The 14,623-nt window shown below is 42.5% G+C and overlaps 1 long non-coding RNA gene across 1 annotated transcript in view; it reads right to left on the bottom strand.

Moving 5' to 3' along the window:
- Positions 1 to 1,042: 1,042 nt before the first annotated feature.
- The window catches only part of LOC126061698 (uncharacterized), a 34,379-nt gene continuing 20,798 nt past the window's right edge, over positions 1,043 to 14,623 (bottom strand). Inside the window, exon 3 of the long non-coding RNA XR_007513873.1 lies at positions 1,043 to 1,121. This is a non-coding gene — a long non-coding RNA (uncharacterized LOC126061698). The remainder of the gene's footprint in view (positions 1,122 to 14,623) is intronic.

The following is a 14,623-nucleotide window of genomic DNA, read 5'->3' as shown; positions in this document are numbered from 1 at the left end:
GTGAGTGGATCCCTCACCTCACCTCCTGAACTAGGACCTTGGCCATGCTTACTGGCAGGCAGCTGTGTCCCTGCAAGCTCTGTCCCATGGGTGGCAGAACTCTATCTCCCTGGCATAATGTGATCACACCCACTAGGCTTACTTAGGCCAGGGGCTGAAGAGGGACTTAGCTTAGCTTGGACTCAGTGAGGCTGGGTGGTGGTCATCATTGCTTTTAAGTGGGGATGTTCTCTAATCTCTTCAAGCTGTCCATTGCAGCCTGCACAAGGTCTCAAGTGTCCTTCTGGCCTCATCTAATGAAGCCTCTCTGGTGGAGGATTTCTATACTGCTAGAAGTCCCACAGTGGAGGACATGATTACTGCCTTCAAATGCTAACCAAAAGGTTGGTGGTTCCAGCCCACCCAGAGGTGCCTCAGAAGAAATGCAATTTACTTCCAAAAAAATCAACCATTGAAAACCTTATGCAGCACAGTTGAATTCTGACATGTGGGGTCACCATGGGTCGAAGTCAACTTGACAGCAACTGATTTAAGGGATGTAAGCTGAGATCTACCTATCTTCAGCAGCATGAAGCAGAAGAAGAAACACAGGCCTTGCAGTTGCTCAGCTCTGGGCTCTGGCACTGACTGGCTTTATGACCCTGGGAAAGCTTCTCAACTTTGCTGAACCTCTGTGAGCTGGGATAATGATGGCCTCATTACTGGCCCACTAGGAGGATTAATTGGAATAATCCACGGGAAGAAGCCAGCATAGTGCCTGGCACATGAGAGCTGCTCAACAGATCCTGATTCAGTTCTCAGAAAGGGATCCTGAGACTTGCTTTCTAGCAGGCCAGTTCATGACCCCACCCTTCCTTCAAAGCCAGCCAGAGCTAAAGTTGTCTAGTGACCTCAGGTGACAGAGGACAGAAAACTCAGGGACCGTGTGGGGGTGAGTGAAAGATGACAAGGATAGGTAAAAATACAACACCAGGAGGTTCCTTACCAGAAAGCCAGAGCACTGTTACAGGAATGGCATTCCAGAGGCAGAGGCAGACCACAGGCACGGATGACAGAAGTGGGGACACTTCTTTGGGCTTCACAAGAGAATCTCCCAGGGAAGACAACGCTGGTCAGAAAGCCTGTAACACAAAGCACAACACAAGATATTTGTTCCAAAGCACAATTTCAGCTGTAATCACACTAGTTACAGAAAAAAATGCAATTTAATGTACAAAAATTAAATCCCTTCCTGTTTACCTAATAGATATACTTTTAAATTGATAATCCACAATCCCAGTAAGAGTGTAAATAGGTACAGCCTTCCTGTAATATAGCTGGTCAACATGTATGATAATTTAAAACATGTACATAGATTTAGCAATAGCTATTGAAATTTTATGTGTCTGTCAGTTTGCCCTACTGTGGTGGCTTGCGTGTTGCTGTGATACTGGAAGCTTTGCCACCAGTATTTCAAATACCAGCAGGATCACCCTTAGTGGACAGATTTCTTTTTTTTTTCCAGACTAAGACTGACTAGGAAGAAGGTCCTGGAAGTCAACTTCTGAAAAAATTGGCAAGTGAAAATCTTATGAATAGTAGTGGGACATTGTCTGATATAGTACCAGAAGATGAGCCCCTCAGGTTGGAAGGCACTCAAAATACACCTGGTGAAGAGCTGTCTCCTCAAAGCAGAGTCGACCTTAATGATATGGATAGAGTCAAGCTTTTGGGACCTTCATCTGCTGGTATGGCACGACCCAAAATGAGAAGAAATAGCTACAAACAGACATTGATAATCAGAATGTGGAATGTACAAAGTATGAATCCAGGAAAATTGGAAATCGTCAAGAATGGAACGCATAAGCATCGATATTCTAGGCATTAATGAGCTAAAATGGACTGGCATTAGCCATTTAGAATCAGAAAATTATATGATCTACTATGTCAGGAAAGACAAATTGAAGAGGAATGGCATCACACTCATCTTCTAAAAGAGCATATTAAGATCTATCCTGAAGTACGACGCTGTCAGTGATAGGATAATATCCATATACCTACGAGGAAGACCAGTTAATACAACTATTATTTAAATTTATGCACCAACCACTAATGCCAAAGATGAAGAAACTGAAGATTTTTACAAACTTCTGCAGTCTGAAATTAATCAAACATGCAATCAAGATGCATGGATAATTACTGGTGATTGGAATGCAAAAATTGGAAAAAATAAAGAAGGATTGGTAGTTGGAAAATATGGCCTTGGTGATAGAAATGATGCCAGAGATCGCATGATAGAATTTTGCAAGACCAATGACTCTTCATTACAAATACCTTTTTTCAACAATATAGACAGCAACTATACATGTGACCCTCACCAGATGGAATACACAGGAATCAAATCCACTGCATTTGTGGAAACGAACAATGGAAAAGCTCAATGTCATCAGGTGCCGACTGTGGAAAAGGCCATCAATTGCTCATATGCACGTTCAAGTTGAAGTTGAAGAAAATTAGAACAAGTCCACGAGAGCCAAAGTACGACTTTGAGTATATCCCACCTGAATTTAGTGACCATATCAAGAATAGATGTGATGTGTTAAACACTAAACCCTGGAGACCAGATGAGTTGTGGGATGACATCAAGAACATCATACATGAAGAAAGCAAGAGCTCGTTAAAAATACAAGAAAGAAAAAAAAATCAAAATGGATGGCAGAGGGATTTTGAAACTTACTCTTGAACATAGACTAGCTAAAGCGAAAGGAAGAAATGGTGAAATCAAAGAGCTGAAAAGAAGACTTCAAAGAGCACCTCCAGAAGACAAAGTAAAGCATTATAATGATATGTCCAAAGACCTGGAGAGGGAAAACCAAAAGGGAAGAACACACTTGGCATTTCTTAAACTAAAAGAACCGAAGAAAAATTCAAGCCTCACATTGCAATATTGAAGAATTCTACAGCGAAAATATTAAACAATGCAGGAAGCATCAAAAGAAGATGGAAGGCCCATAAAGAGTCACACAGTGACAGAATGGATTTAAAAAAAAAAAAAGAAAGAAAAACAAGATAAATCAATATGCTGTCTATATGAGACACAACTTAGAAACAAAGATGTAAATTTATTAAAAATCAAAGGATAAAAAAAATATATCAAGCAAACAGCTACCACAAAAGAGCATGAGTGGCAATACTAATCTCAGATAAAATAGACTTTAAGACAAAATCCACTATAAAAGACATAAAAGACAAAGAAGGACACAATATAATGATTAAAGGGATGATTCATCATGAAGACATAACCATAATAAATATCTACACACCCAATGACAGGGCTCCAAAATACATAAAAACAAACTCTAACAGCAATGAAAAGAGAAATTAACAGTTCCACAATAATCGTGGGAGACTTCAACACACCACTCTTCGTAAAGGACACGACATCTAGAAAGAAACTCAACAAAGATACGGAAGATCGAAAGGGCACAATCAGCCATCTTTACCTCATGGGCATGTATAGAACACTCCACCCAACAGCTGCAAAGCACGCATTCTTTTCCAACACACATGGAACATTCTCCAGAATAGACCATGTCTTAGGCCACAAAGCAATAACAAAATCCAAAACATTGAGATAATACAAAGTATCTTCTCTGACCATAATGCCACCAAAGTAGAAATTAACAATAGGAAGAGCAAGGAAAAAAATGAATTACATGGAAACTGAATAACACCCTGCTTAAAAACCACTGGATAATAGAAGAAATCAGAGATGGAATCAAAAAATTCCTAGAATCAAATGAGAATGAAAACACCTTATACCCAAAACCTTTGGAACACATCAAAGGCAGTCTTCAGAGGCCAATTTATAGCAATAGATGCACACATCTAAAAAGAAGAAAGGAACAAAATCAAAACATTAGCTATACAACTTGAACAAGGAGAAAGAGAATAGCAAAAGAAGCCCACAGCCACCAGACAAAAGGAAATAATCAAGATCACCTAAAATAGTTCTTATCTACTATCTAATTAGTGAAAACTCCTCTCCCTCTTTCCCTCCTCCCTCTCCCCCTCGTAACTATAAAAGGACATTTTCTTCTCTGTTTAAACTATTTCTCGTGTTCTTATAATAGAAGTCTTATACAATATTTGTCCTTTTGCAACTGACTAATTTCAGTCAGCATAATTCCTTCCAGATTCCTCCATGTTATGAAATGTTTCACAGATTCGTCACTGTTCTTTATTGATGCATAATATCCCATTGTGTGAATATACCATAATTTATTGATCCACTTATCCGTTGATGGGCACCTTGGTTGCTTCCATAGTTTTGCTATTTTAAACAGTGTTTCAATGAACATGGGTGTGCACACATCTGTTTGTGTAAAGGCTCTTATTTCTCTAGGATATATTCCAAGGAGTGGGATTGCTGGATCATATCGCAGTTCTATTTCTAGCTTTTTAAAGAAGCACCAAATCGATTTCTAAAGGGTTGTACCATTTTACATTCCCACCAGCAGTGTATAAGTGTTCCAGTCTCTCCACAACCTCTCCAACATTTATTATTTAGTGTTTTTTGGATTAATGCCAGCCTTGTGAGATGGAATCTCATTGTAGTTTTGATTTGCATTTCTTTAAAGACTAATGATCGTGAGCATTTCTTCATGTATCTCTTAGCTACCTGAATGTCTTCTTTAGTGAAGTGTCTGTTCATATCTTTTGCCCATTTTTTAATTGGGTTATTTGTCTTTTTGTAGTTGAGTTTTTGCAGTATCATGTACATTTTAGAAATCAGGCACTGGCCGGAAATGTCATAGTTAAAAACTTTTTCCCAGGCTGTAGGTAATCTTCTTACTCTCTTGGTGAAGTCTTTGGATGAGCATAGGTGTTTGATTTTTAGGCGCTCCCAGTTATCTAGTTTTTCTTCTGAATTCTTAATAATGTTTTGTATACTGTTTATGCCATATATTAGGGCTCCTAAGATTGTCCCTATTTCTTCTTCCATGATCTTTATCGTTTTAGATTTTATATTTAGGTCTTTGATCCATTTTGAGTTTGTTTTTGTGCATAGTGTGAGCTATGGGTCTTGTTTCATTTTTTTGCTGATGGATATCCAGTTATGCCAGCACCATTTGTTAAAGAGACTGTCTTTTCCCTATCTAACTGATTTGGAGCCTTTGTCAAATATCAGCTGCTCATATGTGGATGGATTTATGTCTGGATTCTCAATTCTGTTCCATTGGTCTATGTAACTGTTGTTCTACCAGTACCAGGCTGTTTTGACTACTGTGGCGGTATAATATGTTCTAAAGTCAGGTAGAGTGAGGCCTCCCACTTTGTTCTTCTTTTTCAGTAATGCTTTATTTATATGGGGCCTCTTTCCCTTCCATATGCAGTTGGTGATTTGTTTCTCCATCTTATTAAAAAATGCCATTGGAACGTGGATCGGAATTGCATTAAATGTATAGATCGCTTTTGGTAGAATAGACATTTTTACAATGTTAAGTCTTCCTATCCACAAGCAAGGTATGTTTTTCCACTTGTGTAGGTCTCTTCTGGTTTCTTGCAGAAGTGTTTGTAGTTTTCTTTGTATAAGTCGTTTACATCTCTGGTAAGATTTATTCCTAGGTATTTTATCTTCTTGGGGGCCACGGTAAACGGTATCGATTTGGTGATTTCCTCTTCGGTGTTCTTTTTGTTGGTGTAGAGGAATCCAACTGATTTTTGTATGTTTATCTTGTATCCCAATACTCTGCTGAACTCTTCTATTAGTTTCAGTAGTTTTCTTGAGGATTCCTTAGGGTGTTCTGTGTATAAGATTACGTCACCTGCAAATAGAGATACTTTTAGTTCTTCCTTACCAATCTGGATGCCCTTTATTTCTTTATCTAGCCTAATTGCTCTGGCTAGGACCTCCAGCACAATGCTGAATAAGAGTGGTGATAAAGAGCATCCTTGACTAGTTCCTGATCTCAAGGGGAATGCTTTCAGACTCTCTCCATTTAGGATGATGTTGGCTGTTGGCTTTGTATAAATGCCCTTTATTATGTTGAGGAATTTTCCTTTTGTTCCTATTTTGCTGAGAGTTTTTATCATGAATGGGTGTTGAACTTTGTCAAATGCCTCTTCTGCATCAATTGATAAAATCATGTGGATCTTGTCTTTTGTTTTATTTATGTGATGGATTACATTAATTATTTTTCTAATGTTGAACCATGCCTGCATACCTGGTATGAATCCCACTCGATCATGGTGAATCATTTTTTTGATACATTCTTGAATTCTATCTAGAATTTTGTTGAGGATTTTTGCATCTAAGTTCATGAGGGATATAGGTCTATAATTTTCTTTTTTTGTGGTGTCTTTACCTGGTTTTGGTATCAGGGATATGCTGGCTTCATAGAATGAGTTTGGGAGTATTACATCCTTTTCTATGCTCTGAAATACCTTTAGTAGTAGTGGTGTTAACTTTTCTCTGAAAGTTTGGTGGAACTCTGCAGTGAAGCCGTCCAGGCCAGGGCTTTTTTTTGTTGGGAGTTTTTTGATTACCTTTTCAATCTCTTCTTTTGTTATGGGTCTATTCAGTTGTTCTACCTCTGTTTGTGTTAGTTTAGGTAGGTAGTGTATTTCTAGGAATTTACCCATTTCTTCTAGGTTTTCAAATTTGTTAGAGCATAATTTTTTCGTAGTAATCTGATATGATTCTTTTAATTTCATTTGGGTCTGTTGTAATATCGCCCATCTCATTTCTTATTCGGGTTATTTGCTTCCTCTCCTGTTTTTCTTTTGTCAGTTTGGCCAATGGTTTATCAATTTTGTTGAGTTTTTCAAAGAACCAGCTTTTGGTCTTGTTAATTCTTTTAAGTGTTTCCTGTTTTCTATTTCATTTAGTTCTGCTCTAATTTTTATTATTTGTTTTCTTCTGGTGCCTCAGGGATTCTTTTGTTACTTTCTTTCTATTTGTTCAAGTTGTAGGGATAATGCTTTGATTTTGGCCTTTTCTTCTTTTTGTATGTTTGCATTTATTGATAGAAATTGATCTCTGAGCACTGCTTTCGCTGTGTCCCAAGGTTCTGATAGGAAGTGTTTTCATTCTCATTGGATTCTATGAATTTCTTTATTCCATCCTTAATATCTTCTATAATCCAGTCTTTTTTGAGCAGGGTATTGTTCAGTTTCCAAGTGTTTGATTTCTTTTCCCTGCTTTTTCTGTTATTGATTTCTACTTTTATGGCCTTCTGGTCAGAGAAGATGCTTCTTAATATCAGCTAATCCACTTTTAAGAATTTATCCTATGGAAAATGTGCCTTGCACTCAACAAATATTTGTTGAATAATAAATCTGAGTAGAGATTTGGCTACGGGGATGTTCACCACTGTAGTGTTGAGGAGAGCACAAAGTCAGAAGCAGCCTACATACCCACCAACAAAGCATGGCTCCAACCAGTGAGAAGACAATCCACGGCCACAAAGCTGTTGCTCAGGAATGTTCAATGACAGTCATGAGCACTCACAGTAAAGTAAAAGGAGAAATTTGGGCTACAAAAATGTTATATATTTAGCATGATCTCATTTTGTTTTACACACATCTTTTTTCTTCCTTTATATTTTCTGGGTTTCTACAATGAACATGTACTGCTTTTTAATAAGGAAAAATACTTTTTTCTTATAAATAAATATCTAGAACAAAAGCCTGGCTTAGACACTTGTCCCTGTATAAAACTAATGGCTTCCATAATCTCTGCAGCAATCAATCGTGGGATGTGATCAGACGTGGATGGCTGCCAGCATGTCCCACGGCACCAAGGGCGGAGGGGACTGCCCATGTACTTGGGTGTGGTCTCGAAATCCAGGCTTCACCTTCAGAAGTCCCTCTCTCCCTGCCCCTGGAGCCTCCAGAAGGCCAGGCTGGAAACCTGACAGCAGGTGTGAGGACTGAAATGCATCCTTCAGGGTACAGGCTAGCTCTGCTCTGGCAAGCTGGAGGACTTTGCAAGGGCCTCATCACCCCTCTGACCCTCTGTTACATTTATGTGTGGCAATAGTCCCTGCCCTGCCTACCTTCCCATAGGGCTGATGGAAGGAGCAAATGAGATGCCTACTGTGTGCACGGCAATGGTGAAGTGCCACATGAACATGTACTCAGTCCTTGTCAGCACCACACCTGACTCTCACAGACCCTTGGCGACAACCCCTGGTGTGTGCTGAGCCATCCCCCACTCCCGCCCCTGCACCCTTCCCCCCGCCAGCTCTCCGAGCACTCAGCCACACACACCTGCGGTTCCCTCCCTGACACGTCTTTCAAGGAAGTCAGCGTCCCAAAGAAAAGCAAACCCCCTGGGCGGCTGCTAGAAGCAACAGTAGCCCTACTGTCCCAGTTATAAGAATCCCTTTGCAAAGAAAGTTTTTACAAAGAGAAAGGCAAAGAGAAAGGGGGGGTTATGACAACAGAAGGGCAGAGCAAACCATTTCAAGTCCTGACACAGGCAAACTGGTTCTGAAAGTCACCTGTTTCTAAACAGGATCGCACAGCTCTGTCCTGTCATGCCACACAGCTGGGGTGCTGTGTGTTGCCAACCGACTTATATAAGCTTGTGAAAAGCCCCGTTCCTTTGAGTTCCCGGTTTGTGCAAACAGTGTCAGGGGAGCCTTCGAGCACCCTCGTCATCCATCATCACCAGCACATTTCCCAGGCCCGCAATGACTCACCTCGGCCCGAACCCACTCTGTGTACACATCTTCCACCTCACAGGCCACAGGCAACTCTGTCACCACGAGCGCTGATGCCGCATTGCCATTTATCGGGCCCACGATAGCCATATCTGTGATGATGGAACCCTGAGCATTCCGAGGGAGATGGAAAGGGCCAGGGTGGCAGAGAGGATGTGTGTGTGTTTGTTTTGATCACTCAGCTTGGGGGTTCAGAAACAACCACTCTGCCAGCTTGTCAGCCCTGCAGAGAAGAGAGCCATGGGTCTTGAGGTGGCTGTGCAGGAAGAGCCCGGAACAAGTGAAGAGCAAGACCCACTAAGAGCGAGAAGGCGCAGGGACCTTCATCTCTGGTTCCAGGGCTCAGGAGGCAGTGGAACCCTAGTAAGGCAGGGTTGGCAGCTCCCAACTAGCTGGAAGTTGCCCTCCTAGTGAGTGTGAGGGTGGGGGAAGCCTGCCTCAAAGCCTCTCAGAGACCCCAAGTCCACACCCAGGATCAACCACACCCGCATCAGCCTGAGTCTGCCCCAATTAATGCCAAGTCAGTTATTTAACCCCCAAGCAGGAATTCTTCTGTAGAACTCCATTTTAAAAAGAAAACACACATATACATATACACACACACACACTAGCAGCCTCAGAGCACACGTTCCATGGAACAAGACGGCTGCATGCACATGCCATAGCCGGCCCCATTCTGTATTCAGGATATGATTTATTGCAGGTGGCCTCACATTCAATGCCTTGGCTTTACAAATCAACAGACAGCAGACAAGTCCATCTACTTCCCCGAAAATGAGTTACATTTACTTAATTATATTATTTGGTGTGATCTCAGATGAGCAAACAGGACAACATACCCCACTGTGGTACTCTTAACATCTATGCTTTAAGTTATCAGAATATACTGATCTTTGTTCTTTATGTACGTAACTAAATACAGTCACACTTAGACATCGGCAGCTAGGGTACGAACTCTGGCTTGTGTTAACATTAGCTACCTGATGCTAGCACCACCCAAAGAGACTGGAAGGTGTTAATGCTGAAAAGAACAAACAAAAATCTGCAACATAAAACCAAAACCAAACAAACCAACCCATTACCACCAAGTTGATTCCAATTCATGGTGGCCCCACTACAGGGTGTTACAGAGGAGAACGCTCTATAGCGTTTTCTTGGCTGTAAACTTATGGAAGCAGATCACTAGGCCTTTCTTCCACAGAGCCACTGGATGGGTTCAAACTACCAGCCTTTTGGTTAGTTACTGAGAGCAAACCATTTGCGCCGCCCAGGGACTGCTCAATCAGCACCCTTAAAAACCAGCAGTTATTGCTTCTGCCAGTGCCTGGGTAACAGGACTCAGTAGGATAACTTGGTGAGTGTGGGCCTCTTCTCTTTCCCCCAAGAGGAAGTCTTTACCAGGAGGCCTCAGGCCCTAACCACAAGTATACATCCATGAAGCACTTCTCATTCCAACAAGGGCAGCGTAAGGCAAACCCAGTTTTTTCTTTTAGGAGATTTGTTCATACTTATTGAGCATCTTCCTAAGCCAGATACTGTTCCAGGTGCAGAGGATACAACCAAGAACAAAAATACAGATGTATCCTTAACCTCATGAAGCTTATGTTCTTTTAAGAATGCAAGAAAAAGAAATTTTATGCTTGCTGATTTCTCTCTTAATCAGGGCAGCAAAGTCCATTTCTCTTCACACTCTTTGTCAAGAATCTAATTTTTCTCTAATATTTAAACCTTGGCTTCAATCACTATATCTATTAAAAGGGCTACGTGATCCTGAAGCCACATCTACATTGAGAAAAGAGACCCATGAATTATAAAACTCGGTCCTATTTTCTGTCTGAGTTTCCCCAGTCAGGTCAGATGTCAAGCTACGTTGAACATTTTTTAATTCTTTACCATCCAGCTGTGGGAAAACTTTGAGCATTAGGCCACCTACCAAGAACCCAGATAGGCTTGAAAACATCTAGCAAGTCCTGAGATGTTCCTATGGATGCCCTCAAGAATGTTGTACCGAAGAGTTAAAACTGTCTCTTAGAAAAACACATCACCAGACAAAGATAACTCAGGTTGTGGGATCTAATTGTGGGTTCCAGGGTACATTCCAAAAAAGGAAATAGAAAAGAAGTACCATGCTCTTCTGGGCATATATCACCAGGACAGATCTGGTCTGGCAGAACCCGAGGAAGACTCCAAATGAGGGACAGCTCTGGCCCCTCAAGGATGGAACCCTGCCAGGTCATCAGGGGAAAGGGACAGGCTTTATATACACCTGCCCTTCCTGTGAGGCACAGGTGGAGGACAGAGGAGAAGACAGAAAAGCCTGGGGTTGACTTGGCCATGGTGGGCAGCAGGCCACCTTACTGGCTTTGGCTGTAAGTCTTCTGGTCTGAGCCCCTTACCTGGGCTTGCTACCTGACTTCCAAGAAAACGTCCCTGCTTACCTGAAAAAAGGTCACCTCATCTCTCCCTCAGCAGTACAGGTGAAGACAGGGCTTTGAACTGGTTCGTTCTGGTTGGAACCTCTGCTGAGAATTTGCACTTTCACCCCAGATATACTGAATCAGAATCCATGTTTTAACAAGATCCCCAGATGAGTCTTATGTATAATAAATTTTGAGACCCATTGTTCTACTAGTGATTCTCAGGATTGGTCCCTAACCAGCAGTATTAGCATGGCCTGGGAACTTGTTAGAAATGCAAATTCTCGGCAGGGGTTCAAACGGGAAGGGGCCGGTTCAAAGCCCTGGGTAAAGATGGGGCTTTTCCAGGCTTTTAATCATCCTCTGATTCAGCTCCCAAGAACCCAGGGGAGGTGGCGGGGTGGGGGTGGGGGGAGATGGATGAACTGGAGGCCCAGCTGAGTTTGCTCAGGACTGAGATAATGTATTTTCTAACCAGAACACACATCTCGGCTAGTTACTGCCTCACTCATTTTTCCAGAGTGGTTATAATTATAGTATTCGTTTCATAATTGCTGCCTATTTGCAAATACGAAATCCCTGAATCTTAAAATAAATTACAGTTCCCTTTTTTATTTAACAGTCATTGTGTTGCTAGTTTACAAAGAGGAAAAGATATCCCCAATTTTAATAACACGGCTAAGGTGAGCGAGGCTTGAATTTCAGAAGGTGACGTGACTTATTAGTACAAAAGAGAGTTATGGAAATTAATTTTATTGAACAGCTTAATTATGGGTTTCCAAATTCTGGCCTCAAGGGCCAGTGAGAGCAATCTTTGATCTACCATTTTTCTGGCTTGTTCTGACCTCGGCATAAATGATGAGAATATCCAAACTTGCTGTGGTCAGTGTCCCCACGAGACGTTTGGTATAATGACTTAGCCCAGTGACTCTAATGTCTTAACTCATATTTAAAGGGGGTAAGAGGGGGCTGTGCTGATTCAGTGGTAGAATTCTCACCTGCCATGCAGGAGACCTGGGTTTGATTCCCGGCCAATACACCTCAAGCACAGTCACCACCCATCTGTCGGTGGAGCCCTGAACATTGGTATGATGCTGAACATGTTTCAGCGGATCTTCCAGGCTAAGAAGGACTAGGAAGAAAGGTCTGGCAATCTACATCCAAAAAGTCAGCCAATGAAAAAACCCTGTGAATCACACAGTCCGATCCCGTTGTGCATGGGGTTACCATGCATCACAGGCGGACTCCACGGCGGCTAACAACAGCAACATTTAAAAAGGGCTCTGGGCTTCTCTGAAGGAAAGGGCGCGTAGCACAAAGTGTTATTCTGTGTTAGGGGCTATCAAGAGACACGTGGTGAGCTGGGCTGTAGATGCTGCAGCCGAGGCCAGGACAGTGCCACTTGGACAGGCAGGAAGGCCATCAGACAACAGATTTAAACCTCATTGTCGACGTGCCTTTTGCCTCTGAGGCCAGAAGCTGACATAGCTGTCAGAGCCCAAACAAGAATGTTCGAAACAACTCTGCACTGCTATGCAGAGAGGAGGGGCGGGCACAGTCACTCACCCCGTGAGATGTTTGAGCTAGGTGTGCCCGACAAAAGGCCACGCTGCCGCGCTACTAACTACAGAGTCCTGTTTGCTCACCGCGAGGATGGACAGGAGGGGTCGGACAGGAGCTCACAGACATCCCTTCAGTACAGGGTGCAGGGAAAACAAAGCCTCACTTTCCGAGACAAGCACCTCCTCTCCCACTGCGGGCTGCACCAAATAGATTCAGCTCAGAAGTCCCAGGGCCAGCTCCCTGTGGGCAGGCATTCCCAGACAGCACTGCTCTCAGACAAAGGTGGACTCCGGTGCCCTGTCAGAGGGGTACAGGTGCCTCCCCACAGCCCCCACGGAGCTGGAAACAGGAGCATAAGGTGTACTGCCTGGCATCCTCCTGCTGCCTCACACGCCTACATGCTGCCCCTGACTGCTTGCCACGGCCTCATCCAACAGCCAACAACGGGGGCTCCTGGTTTGTGAGGCCCAAGTCCCCGTGCTGGGTTTGGATATGCTGGCAGGGGATGAATGTCATTCAATGAGACAGCAAATAACTACTGAGCACCTTACTATGCCCCTGAGTCCCTGGTGGTGCAAATGGTTAACCGTTCTGCTGCTAACCTAAAAATTGTCAGTTCAAGTCCACCCAGAGGTGCCTCAGAAGGAAGGCCTGGCAATCTACTTCCAAAAAATCAGCCACTGAAAACCCTATAGAGCACAGTTCTACTCTGACATGCGCGGGATCACCATGAGTCAGAATCGACTTGACAGCAACTGGTTCTATGCTCCAGGCTCCAAGGCAGAAGGTGGTGACACAGTGAAGGACAAAGTAATCCAAGTCCCTGCCCTCAAGGAGCTTGTGGTCTACTGTGGGCCAGAGTCCCCTGAAAACTACTCACCACCAGTCACATGACCTTAGCCACCTTTTCAGCCTCAGCCCTCATGTGAAGAGGGAGAACAAAAATACTTTGTTGAAAGAATAGATGTTGCTCAAACATCTCCAGATACCACCCACTAGAGGCAGCCTGGCATAGCAGCTAAGAGCTAGCATCTTTGTATGATCCTACACATATGAAATATCTCGAATAGGCAAATGCATAGAGACAGGAAGTAGCTTAGTGGTTACCAGGGGCTGGGGGTCAAGAAGTTATTGCCTAATGGGTATAGAGTTTCTGTTTGGGGTGATGAAAAAGTTTTGGAAATAGACAGTGGTAATGGTTGCATGACATGCTGAATTTAACTAATGACACTGAATTCTATACTTAAAAATGGTTAAAATGGCTATTTTTTTTTCCTACATGTACCATTTAGTGACATTAATTACATTCTTCAAGTTGTGCAACCATTCTCATCCTCCTTTTCTGAGTTGTTCTTCTCCCCTTAACATAAACTCACTGCCCGCTAAGGTTCCTATCTAACCTTTCAAGTTGCTGTTGTCAATTTGATCCCATATAGATAGTTCTTAAAAGAGCATAATGCTCGAGGCAGATATTTTCTACCAGTTAAGCTAAACTATTGTTCGGTTTTAAGAAGACCTCAGGGGATATTTTTGTTTTAAGGTTTAAAAATTATCTCAGGGCAATAGTTTCAGGAGTTCATCCAACCTTCGTGGCTCCAGAAAGTCTGTAGTCTTTGAGAATTTGAAATTCTGTTCTGCATAAAAAGGTAGATTTTATGTTATATATATTTAACCACAGTAATTTAAAAAGACAGAGAGAGCTAACCTTGACAACACACTGCCTGGGTCGAATCCCAGCTCTACCACTTACTAGGTCTATTAGTTGCCTAGGGCTGCTGTAAAAAATCACCACAAACTAAGTGGCTTATAAGAACTGAAATTTATTCTCTCACAGTTCTGGAGGCTGGAAGTCTAAAATCAAGGTGTTGGCAGGGCCGTGTTCTCTCTGAAGGCTCTGAGGGAGGATCTGTTCCATGCCTTTCTCATATCCCCTGG

Source organism: Elephas maximus, chromosome 2 (genome assembly GCF_024166365.1).
Source record: "Elephas maximus indicus isolate mEleMax1 chromosome 2, mEleMax1 primary haplotype, whole genome shotgun sequence".
Taxonomy (NCBI): Eukaryota; Metazoa; Chordata; class Mammalia; order Proboscidea; family Elephantidae; genus Elephas; species Elephas maximus.
This window is presented reverse-complemented; position numbering and strand designations above follow the sequence as displayed.